The sequence below is a fragment of the Garra rufa genome, chromosome 12, assembly GCF_049309525.1.
Source record: "Garra rufa chromosome 12, GarRuf1.0, whole genome shotgun sequence".
Taxonomy (NCBI): domain Eukaryota; kingdom Metazoa; phylum Chordata; class Actinopteri; order Cypriniformes; family Cyprinidae; genus Garra; species Garra rufa.
The window spans coordinates 35,862,000-35,874,475 of record NC_133372.1 but is presented as its reverse complement, the minus strand read 5'-3'; positions in this window follow the sequence as shown (position 1 = coordinate 35,874,475).

Below are 12,476 nucleotides of genomic sequence, written 5' to 3'. Positions count from 1 at the left end.
AGTGTGGTGAAGAACAATGCATTTTCCAGCACGATGGAGCACCGTGCCAAAAGGCAAAAGTGACAACTAAGTGGCTCAGGGACCAAAACGTTGATATATTGGGTCCATGGCCTGGAAACTCCCCAAATCTTAAAACTTGTGGTCAATCCTCAAGAGGCGGGTGGACAAACAAAAACCCACTAATTCTCACAAACTCCAAGAAGTGATTATGAAAGAATAGGTTGCTATCAGTCAGGATTTGGCCCAGAAGTTGATTGAGAGCATGCCCAGTCGAATTGCAGAGGTCCTGAAAAAAAAGGGCCAACACTGCAAATACTGACTCTTTGCATAAATGTCATGTAATTGTCGATAAAAGCCTTTGAAATGTATGAAGTGCTTGTAATTATATTTCAGTACATCACAGAAACAACTGAAACAAAGATCTAAAAGCAGTTTAGCAGCAAACTTTGTGAAAACTAATATTTGTGTCATTCTCAAAACTTTTGGCCATGACTGTACATACATATACATATACATATATATATATATATATATATATATATATATATATATATATATATATATATATATATATATATATACACACACACACACACACACACACACATATATATATTTCAAATATGCATAGAAGATGCAGTGTGGTTTTACTGGCTTTAGTTGCACTACTAGACCAACAGATAGGGAGATCAGACAGACAGTTTGCCTGGAGGCTCATGGCTCTCCCATAAGAGAGAGATGAGAAGCTTTTCAAAGGGAGAGATGGTACTCTGACTAGCTTAAAAGGGATTTAAAGATTTATCACAAAGTGCCACAGGAGGATATTCCCCTCGAAAGCTCACCTGATATCAACCTTCCTGCTTCCTCTTACAACACAAACTGTATTTAAACACTAAGCGGTACAGTGAAAAATTCTGTCAACTAATTAGACCTCACTAGAATTTTACTCATCCACTCCGTATATGGCAGAAAACGAACACTTCACCTCTAAATGAACCAAATCACGAACCAGATGACTCACTCACTTGAAGCAACACCTTCATATATGAATCATGATAGTTTACGAAGCGTTTCTGTATTCTTTCATCTCAGAGCCATATGTTGAGTTCATCGGGCAGATCGCAGACCCAAGAGAAATGCCATAGAGATAGAGAAAGGACATGTGAGAAGCTGTCAGAGCGTGAGATGACTCCAGGCAACAGATGCCCAATTACCATATTTACATAATTATGGTGATGCAGTTGGATCCGAATGAAGTTGTAAGAGCACAGCTGTTGTTGTCCAGCTCAGGCGTAGCTCAGCAGAGGAGCAGGCTGAATATTTATGTGACATTTCATGATATTTCAATTGCATAGTGCTTATCACAGTCAAACGTAGTGGAGACTCATTTCACAGGCTTGATTACCATCTGCACCAAGGTTTGAAGGCAATGTAATACGTTTAACAAAATATCATGACAAAATCATGAAACCGTCTCATGGGTTTTAGAGAATGTCTGCAGACACAATTTAGCTCCATAATTTCTATATTTAAAGACTTGGGGTGGCCTCTTATGACTTTGGCCCATCTAGGAACATAATTCCGTGAAGTTTTGAATAGAAAAACACCACTTAAATTTTCAAATCTTTTTCAATTTAAATTATTCATGGTGAAATCACCCACGCACACAATACTGAATGATCGCCTTTAGCAAAAATACCCAATATCATTTGAGAAATGTGCATGGGGCAAACTTGAAGCACCAAGACCTCTTAAATATGCATTTACTAAAAGTAATCAGAGGATAAAATGAATGAAACACAAGCCTCTCTGGAATTTTCCCACTGTAAAATATGTTGCTTTGTGCTTTTCCTTTGAAGACAGCTTCTGCTCTAATAACTTCGTCTACAGGCCTGCTGTTCACAGGCTTTGCGAGGTCCTTGCTAGCTCTCGGCCTGAGCCTTTTCAACTTTCAGATAAATTATTCAGACAGATAGCCTATAAATACCGTTCCGTTTTAATGAAATATCCTGGCACGGCTCCGCAGTATGATGTAGCAAACGCAGTCCTGCTGACTTCCATGTCCATCAATTTAAATGTCTCCGAATAAAAGACCTTACAGGAAATATTTGATTATCACATCTTTCATCTCATCAAGATACTCACAAATACTCATACTCATATAAAGTAGGTTTAATACTTTTATTCAGCATGGATGCATTAAATCCATTATGTTATATGGATTAGATTTCATATAAATGTCTTTGTGTAAAGTTTCAATGTTTTCACTAAATTATAATCATCAAATGTTACTCAAGCACCAAATCAGAATATTAGAATGATTTCTGAAGGATCATGTGACACTAACTGAATTAATGACTGCTGAAAATTCAGCTTTGCCATCACAGGAATTAATTATATTTTAAAATATATTAAAATATAAAACTGTTATATTGAATTATAATACCATTTAATAATTATTGCTGTTTTTGCTGTATTTTAAGCAATTAAATGCAGCCTTGGCGAGAATTTTAAAAAATTATCTTGAAAAATTGATAATGCATGTCAAAATTATTCAGAGAAACTGTGAGTTAAAGGAAGAGTTTGCCCTCCAAAAATTGTACATTGCTCAGCCAGTCAATCAAAACCTGTATGATTTACTTTTTTCATTCCACCCAGCAAGAAAAGAAAACAAATATGTGACCCTGTACCTCAAAACCAGTCATAAGGGTCAATTTTTTTTTAAATTTAGATGTATACATCATCTGAAAACTGAATAAATATGCTTATATTTGGCCGAGATACAACTGTTTTAAAATCTGGAATCGAAAAAATCAAAACACTGAGAAAATTGCCTTTAAAGTTGTCCAAATTAAGTTCTTAGCAATGCATATTACTAATCAAAAATTAGGTTTTTATATATTTATGGTAGGATATTTACAAAATATTTTCATTAAACATGATCTTTACTTAATATCCCAATGATTTTTGGCATAAAAGAAAATTTGACCCATACAATGTATTTTCGTCTATTGCTACAAATATGCGCATGCTACTTAAGGCTGGTTTGCGGTCCAGGGTCACATATTGTTTAGAATTAATGACGACAATTTTGACAAATTCCACAAAAAGACTTCAAATATAGCTCATGGACTACTTCTATGTTACCTTCAAGGTGGTTTCACAAGGTTTTTGGGAGTTTGACAGACACTGGCCCAATGAGAGCACCCTCAACAACCTGCAAAACAAAGAAAAATAATATGAGTTTGAAATAACAATGGATAAATAATATCAAAACATAAATTTGCATAAATTAAATTACTAAATTCTAGAAACAAAAAAGGTTTGTTATACAAGCCTCCCACCTAGACCAAGAACAACACAACATAGGCAGTTAACAGGCACGTATGTATGTGTAAAAGCATGTAAAAAGTGGGTGTATTGTAACTTTAAGTCTGCAACTGACACACTAGGGGAAAAAAAAAACACATTCACATAAATTTCTTCATGTGCTTAAAACAGTGCCGCCACCTACAGACTTGCCACAATTAGAGCAAATTCAGAGCACTGCCAAAATCACTGACTGCCATCTATGTGCATGTGACTGACAAGTACTCAAATGCATTGCTGTTATATTCTGCATAAATGGAAACATTAATCACTAATATCAAATGACAATGCAAGATTCAAAATGCAGAAAAGTGACAGTTTTCAGCCTTCTTATATACTAAAGAAGCATGAGGTGTTAATTAACATTTGTTAAGACAGCTGCAGTGCTCTTAATGATCTCCTGAGTGCAACATCTTTCCAGCTAAGCCTCAAAGTCTTTTAAATCTCCTTAGCATGATGGAGCCTGTCTAGAAAATAAATATAAATGTAAATGTGAGCTCCAATGAGGACAGACATAGTGGCTTTTATAGCTCATGAAACTGTCTGTGCCGAGGGTGGGCGAGGAGTGACAGAAAAGAGGTCTGCAGTATCTTTAATGCAGTAGCTAGACAGAGGACTGTCAGATATGATGATGAGGATGAAAATGAATGAAACTGAGCTGTAAGTGTCACAAATTGGCATGCCACTGCTAAGTGTCACAAGAAATCATGTCACCTCACACTACGTTTCAACGCATGACACAATCAATGAGTTAATGTAGCAAGATTGTGGATATGCCGTCTTACTTTTTCACAAGACAACACATTCATTTGTTTTTCTATCATTGTGGGGACTTAACATTAGCTTCTTATATATATATATTTATATATATATATATATATATATATATATATATATATATATATATATATATACACTGAGCTATTTCTGTCCATCTATCCCCTAACCTGACCTCTACTCAGAGAACTAACCTTCACACAAACCCTCTACATTTTCGCTAATACGTCTTCATATTAAGCAGATTTGCCTATTAGCCACAAAAAGGTAAATTCGGGTCTTTCTGTTTTTGTAATGTAGGCAAAAACTGACCCCGAAACCACAAAGAATAAGACAAAAACAGACATCAGATTTACGGATTGTGACCACTAGATGGCAGAGTAATACCATTGAAAAACCTGCCGCATCGTTTGTGAAGGTCCTTTGAAATATTGTTTTCCCTCAGCCCCCTTCATTGGGATAAAAGAAAAAAAAAACAATAGGAAAAAACAGACAATTTTGAAATAAAATATAAAATGATAAACAACATAGCCTTCACTAGATTTTCAAACATTTGGGAAGTTACAAGAGCTATAAAATGCACATGCGAATACAAATACAGTCTAAAATACACTTAAAACGAGCACTGATAAAAACAAAAGCAGTTTTATCCAAAAAATTGCAATAATGAGTTTGACCTTGTTTGTGTTACGTTTCATACGATAAAATTGGACGTGAACGTCGTGAATTTGACGGTTTAAATCATCGACGGTTCTTTCGGGGTACAATAAAATCTTGATATTTTATATTATCATTTTATATGACTACGGTTACACAGGGATTGACTTTTGTTTATTCGTTAATAAAGACGGTTACCTGCTTTTGTCAGTTCCAATCTTGCCTTCAGGACTTGCACCTACACAATTTCTGTGCCACTAAATCGTTTCCAAACAGGTTTCCCCACACACTCCTCTCGTCTACCTTGACTCTTTACAAGTAGCTCTTCCCAAAACTCGCGCCACTAGCTTAGATAATGCTTTTTTAGTTTTGGGATTGGTCATACACTTGGAGGCTGTTAATAGAGCCTTGGCCTGTCACAACAAGTGTTATTCTATTACAGTGATATCTGGCAGGTAGCAGGAGTGTTTGTTTGCATGGTATTGCACAAATATGCCTTTACCACATACATTCAGCTTAACCAATCTTAACATTACTGACAATGACACATCTGCATGCAGAATTTTCCAGTGAATATCATAAGTAAAATATAGCTGCAAACAGTGATTACTGGGGTTCAAGCGCTTTAAGGCATTTAAGCATGTATAAAAAAAAAGACATCATTTAGCAAGCTTGTAACCACCTAAATCGATTATTTTAAAAAAGCGTTATTGGCAAATACAGGTAATGTACCATAGAAATATGTTTTTTTATGACTGTTGTAGTGCCAGCTGTGGTCCGATCTCCTTAAAACTTTCCATGCTTGTTTTGAATCACCTGTCACATGTGCACACCAGGTTTGTGAAGTTTTGAGTTTTCCATTACACTTTATAGGATATGGGTTAAAGCTGGACAGGCCCCTTTTCTAAACGACCCTGTTATAGCTTCCCAAAATGTTTTTATAAATATTGACCTAGAGAGTCCAGAGAATTGTGCGGCAGTTGTTTTTTTTCCAGATTGAGTTCACAAAAGTAGTTTTTTTTTTACATCTTCTCAATCATTTAACAATCGATTTAACTGACAGCAGTGGTTCTAGAGGCAAAGTTGTCCGGAATGAGGAGTAGGCCTACTATCAGATGATATGAACAACATATCGTGTATGTGCGAAATACAGCGCAACGTGCATACGTTTATGCCCTTGAAAAATGTGATATCGCCCCACAGTGGCAGATTTCTGTCAAATTTTCCACAGACATTTAGGCCGTGAGTCAAACAAGCCCACAGCTTATAGGTGCTCAAACTTCTTTGCCCAATGGCGGTCATGTTTTTTAAAATACGCAAATGTCCTTATAGACACTTGTGGTACTTAGGCCCATGGCTGTGCACAGTGATTTAATGTTGATAGGACAAATGGTTACATAGTTACAGCCATTTTCAAGTGGCCAAGATACACGTTTTTTCCCCTGTGAGCTCTTACAAGTGTTCTGAGTTTGGCAAAGATACCTCATTTATGCTTTGGTATCCCTTTGCGACGGGGAGTCGAAAGCTCAACTTTATTGATAATTATTGATATTCACTCTTCAGAGAATCTTTCTGCACAGGTTTGGTTCCAACCAGGCAAAAAACCTAGGACTAGTTCACAACAGTAGAAAAAAGGTATTTTCTATTGTTGTCTGTAGCGCCCCCGTCAGGCCGATTGGAGCGAGCCTTTGTGACGTTGTGAGTACTACCATCCCTCCAAGTTTCAAGTCTTTACGACTTATGGTTTGGTCTGGTTTTACGTGGAGATTGCTGATCCTTGGCCATTCTAGAAATTACAATAGGGTTTCAGTGCTACACGCTTGAACCCCTAGTAAAATGCTTCACAGCTCTTGTAAATTTCCTGAATCCCTGTAACCAGCATTTTGCCTGTTCTATTCCCCAGTGGAAATACTGGAGATGCACACTCCTGCCATTTATTTCAATTTATTTGTTGTAATTCAGCCCAGCAATTTAATCAGTTCACTAATTCTCCTTGACAACAGCACACAAGAGTGTGACAAACTGCAAAATGTAGGTCAGGACTTTCACCTATTTGTTCATTTGTTGATTTTAATGTTTATTAAAAAGAATCTGTGAAAACGTGTTTGTTTAATAGCTTGTCTTTTTTTTGTGTCTCGTACTTCCATTTGAAAATGAGCAGGTATAAACAAGTAATTAATATTGTAAGATGTTTACATGACAAATGTTCTGATTGACATGCCACATGCCAGATGTCTTACTGGATTACAAAAATATAACTTTGGTTTAATCTGGTTAGCATGTGGAAATATGATTTTGTTAAAAATGGTAATATCTCACACCATTGCCATACTCCCTCACCTTTATGGACACACACTCACATGTTGGGTTTCCATGTGTTATGCGGACATTCCATAGAGTATAAACTGTATTTTCTATCCACTTACCCCATCTCTCACACAAAACAAGATCATTCTGTATGATTCATAAGATGTTTTCCTCATGAGGACCAAAAAATGTCCCCACTGGGTTGAAAATTTACTGGTATTACTATACTAGTGTGAACATTTAGTCCCCATAACGTAGGTAATTCCAGGACCACACACACACACACACACACACACACACACACGCATTTCCAGAACATTACACCACCCTGCTAAGCAGCAGCATCTACATACTCACAAAGTGTGCTCACGCATCTTCGGTTATTGTGCGTGGTTACCAGGCTGTGCTGCTTTCACATTCATGAAAATCCCAGCCATTAATTCCCTGGGATGGAGGCGAGGCTGGACCACTGATGAAATATATGCCAGAAGCCCTGCCAATTTCTATCTGAAAGCCAACAGACATCTCATTCACTTAATGCTGTTTTGGGGAGGGGAATGGGGATGATTTTTCTTTCTACACCGTGGACTTATGCATCATGATCAGCAGAGAGAGAGAGAGAGAGTGAGAAAGAAAAGACTCTGCCTGAGGTGGGTCATTTCTCTGTCTGCCTTCCATCAGCTCTTTTATAGAATAATGGCATTCTCCTGGATATTGAAATAGATGGTGAGAGAAAAAAAAAACAATAAGTGAAGTGAAAAATTGGAAAATTCAAGCAACTCCAGAGTGCAAACACAATTCTAACCTGAAGTATCTCCAGTCAATGTAACACTCACTGGCTTTCTCAATCCAACCCATGCATTTTTTTCTTTCTACGTCCGGTATTAATTAAAGATGTTGTACTGAATTGTACGACTGTGATCAACAGCATAGGCCTGTAAATAAAAACCTGAGCTTGCTCTGACATCAAATGAAATGAAATATTGTTCCAAAACGTTAGTATTCATATTTGATCCTTTTTCAACCATCTGGGCGCTATGGTAGTGAACCTCTTACTCTGTAGAGTTCCTACTACAGTAGGCATGCCAGCTGGCAGCTTGGCATAACACATTGCTCTCGTAGGTACTGATATTTCAGACAGCCATCTTCTATGCCAACAGTTCCTGCAAATCCTCATGTAAACTATTGAGGGGCCCTGCACACCTCAACAGAGCTAGAAATGAGCGTGCCATTCCGCATATCATTTCAAACCGACCCTGTAAAGGCCCCTCTCAGCTTGGAGAGCAATAACGCTGTGGCTCAAAACTGCTTAGAAGCAGATATCATAACAACAAGAATGCAAAATCCAATATTCACTTATAATTTTAGAAGAGGAATGAGTTCAAATTATCATCTGTGGTAATCAACATTCAGTCAAGTACAAGACAAATATAGCCATCATCTTCAAATAAGTGTTTAATTTCTTATTTGAAGAGGATGAAAGTGGGTCCCAAACTACTGACTGTCCAACCCATGAGAATAAAGGACCAAAAATAAAACTGTTATAAAAGATATGTGACTCAGAGAGCTGAAATACAAAGTAGAGCTATAACTCTCCACCAATATTGTAAGCATAACTGTCTCCTAAAGCTTCCCTCCCTTGGACAGCAGATGATTGGTATGCCTGTGAAATCCTAAAGGCTCCCAAGAGAGGTGGCGCCTGGAGATGATAAGATCCATTCCCATCAAAGGTCAGAGCTGGTCGAGGAATAATATGGTCAGCATAGTGCCAAATCGCATCACATTCCTTATTAGCATATTCCTGAGAGCTCGCAGATATCGTCAGTGAGAAAAAGTTAGATGGCACTGTCAAAGAAAATTGATAAAAATTACAAAAGAGACAAGGCAGCCAGAAAATTTGCAATGGGTGCTTAAAATTACAATGGCAGTTTTGTGGATTTTAAGCAATGTCAGTTAGCTCAAATTCCATTAGTATGCAAGTGTACTAAGCTTAAAGGAGCTCACTTTCAGAACAAAAACTTACAGATAATGTACCCTCACCCTTGTCATCCAAGATGTTCATGTCTTTCTTTCTTCAGTCGTAAGAAAATGATGTTTTTTGAGGAAAACATTTCAGGATTTCTCTCCATATAATGGACTTCTATGGTGCCCGAGTTTAAACTTCCAAAATGCAGCTTCAAATGGCTCTAAACGATCACAGCCGAGGAAAGAAGGGTCTTATCTAGCAAAACGATCTGTTATTTTCTAAAAAAAAAAAAAAAAAAATGTATATACTTTTAACCTCAAATGCTCATCTTGTCTAGCTCTGTGTGTACTCTGTGTAGAGATTAAAAAGTATCTAAATTGTAAATGTTTTTAGAAAATAACCAATCGTTTTGCTAGATAAGACCCTTCTTCCTCGGCTGGGATCATTTAGAGCCCTTTGAAGCTGCATTTAAACTGCATTTTGGAAGTTCAAACTCGGGGGCACCATAGAAGTCCATTATATGGAGAGAAAAATTGTTCTGAAAGTGAACTACTCCTTTAATCCTCTTTCTTACAACTTGCATACTGTAAACCTTATGAGTTACACAATGGAGTCTACCAAATGTATTTTCAAAGCATGTAAAACTTTGGTGGGTCTTGAGATTAATTACAACCTCTCTTCCAAAACAGTGATGCTAAGAACCACTTATAGTTCCATGAAAAACTTTGAAGGCATAGTTCATCCAAAAATTTAAATTCTGTCATTAATTACTCATCCTCATGTACGACCTTAAGACAAATGAAGTTTTTTCTGATGAAATCTGAGAACTTTCTGTCCCTCCATAGACAGCAACATAACTGAAATGTTCCCAGGCCCTAAAATGTAGTAAGGACATCGATAAAACCGTTCCTGTAACATCAGACTACGTTTCTGGCCCTGGGAACATTTCAGTTATGTAGCTGTCTAAGCAGGGTCAAAAACTCTTGGATTTCATTAAAAATATCTTCATTTGTATTCCAAAGATGAACAAAGGTCTTACGGGTTTGGAAGAACTATCCCTTTAAAGCTTCTTCGTGGAACTATCAATGCCAATAAAAAACCTTTGAGTTTAGGTGATTCCTAGCATGACAACATTTGTAAACTCAACCTACAGTAGAATTACAATTAGTACAAGCATAGCTAAGTGTCTGATAATCTTCTGTGATGCTGCATGTACAATCTGTGAAACCCTGTTTTATGAATCAGCTTTTCTTATCTTCTTCGTCATCACATAAAACGGCTTAAAAAAGACAACATTTTCTTCTTGCCTTGTTGAAAATGTTTGAAGATGACAGAATCAGTCCTCAAAGCCTAGGCCACCCTCACAGAAGCAAACCGCTGTACAAACAACCCCCATCTCCCTGAGGAAGAGTGAATAAGTTTATGTTGCCTTACCTTGTCCTTTCTTTCTTTGTCTCCACCTTCTTTCCTAACTCATGAGACCTTCTTGGCTGAGGTTCGGAGAAGTTTAGTTTGGATATGACTCACATGGAAACTCATACAGAGTGGGCTGCCAAGCTGCTCTGTCTGTTCCTATAGCCTGTGATATAGTGAGAATAATGGTCGTTTAATGCCAGTACAGCCCTGATACAGCTACAGCGATGGCTTATCCAGCAGAGCACAATGTTAATGAGGCGGAGAGAAGCAACTCCTGCTTCACAGGAATAAAAAGGGTTTGGGCTCATTCTAGGAAATGGTGCTATTTGTGTCTCCATGCCTTACTTAAGCAAAATTAACAAACAGAAAAAAGTATAATACATGCAATACTTGCATTTAAATAACATTTAAAACATATAAACATTTAAAACGTTTAAAAACAAACTATTTTTACTAGTTTACATACACCTTGGAGAATCTGCCAAATGAGAGAGATAATAAGAGAGATCATACAAAATGCATGTTATTTTTTTATTTAGTACTGACCTGAATAAGATATTTCACATAAAGACATTATATAGTCCACAAGAGAAAATAATAGTTGAATTTATAAAAAGGACCCTGTTTTTACCTGAAAGATCCACGCTGTGTTTTTTTGTTTAGTGAAAGTTGTCCATGAGTCCCTTGTTTGTCCTGAACAGTTAAACCGCCTGCTGTTCTTCTAAAAACATTCTTCAGGTCTCACAAATTCTTTGTTTTTTCAGCATTTTTGTGTATTTGAACCCTTTCCAACAATAACTGTATGATTTTGAGATCCATCTTTTCACACTGAGGACAACTGAGGGACTCATATGCAACTATTACAGATGCTCACTGATGCTTCAGAAGGAAAAACTATGCATTAAGAGCCAGGGGTGTAAACTTTTGAACAGAATGACGTGTACATTTTCTTATTTTGCCTAAATATCATATTTTTTTATTTAGTACAGCTCTTCAGAAGCTACAGAAGATACTTACACATTTCCCAGAAGACAAAAAAAGAAAAATTTACCCTGATCTTCAAATACCAAAAGTTTTCACCCCCGGCTCTTAATGCATCGTGTTTCCTTCGGATGCATGAGTGATCATTTGAACCTTCTGTAATAGTTGCATATGAGTCCCTCAGTTGTCCTCAGTGTGAAAAGATGGATCTCAAAATCATACAGTCATTGTTGGACTGGGTTCAAATAGACAAAAATACTGAAAAACCAAAGAATGTGTGTGACCTAAAGGATTTTTCTCAAGAACAGCGGACACTTTAACTATCACTAAACAAACAAACTAACTAAATAATATAATTTTTTCTATAAATTTGACTAATCTTATTCAGGTCAGTAATAAAAAAAAAATAAATAAAAAAAAAGCATTTTGTATGATCCCTCTTATTTTGGTAAAATAATTAACATTTTGCAGATTATGCAATGTGTGTGTGTAAACTTTTAACCTCAACTGTATAATGTGTGATAAAGATTTTTTATTTTCAATCAATTAACCATTAGGCATCAACAATATTTTTGATTGGTGCAAGTCTATTCCAAATTCTTAATGTTTTTCTTTGTCATTTCTTTGTAAATAGAAAAAACATGGTTATAGTAACAAGTATGAAAATGGCATAAATACTCAAAGGTCATTATTCATATGAAAATATAGACATGAAATGCATGTAAAATTGTCTGATTTGGTTACATCCACTGATAAATTGCTATATTTTCATTTCTTGACTGCTGAATTCATATTTGCACAATTAATGAAGAGCGAAACTGTAATATGTAGTGTTTGTGTGTGTGTGTGTGTGTGTGTGTGTGTGTGTGTGTGTGTGTCACCGCCCAGCCATGACATTAGAGTCAGGCAGTTAAAATCTAAGTTATTAGCGTTCAGATAAATGGAGGTTGCATTTGCTGCAATTTATTCTCATTAATTATTTAGCGGCCAGGGCCTCACATTA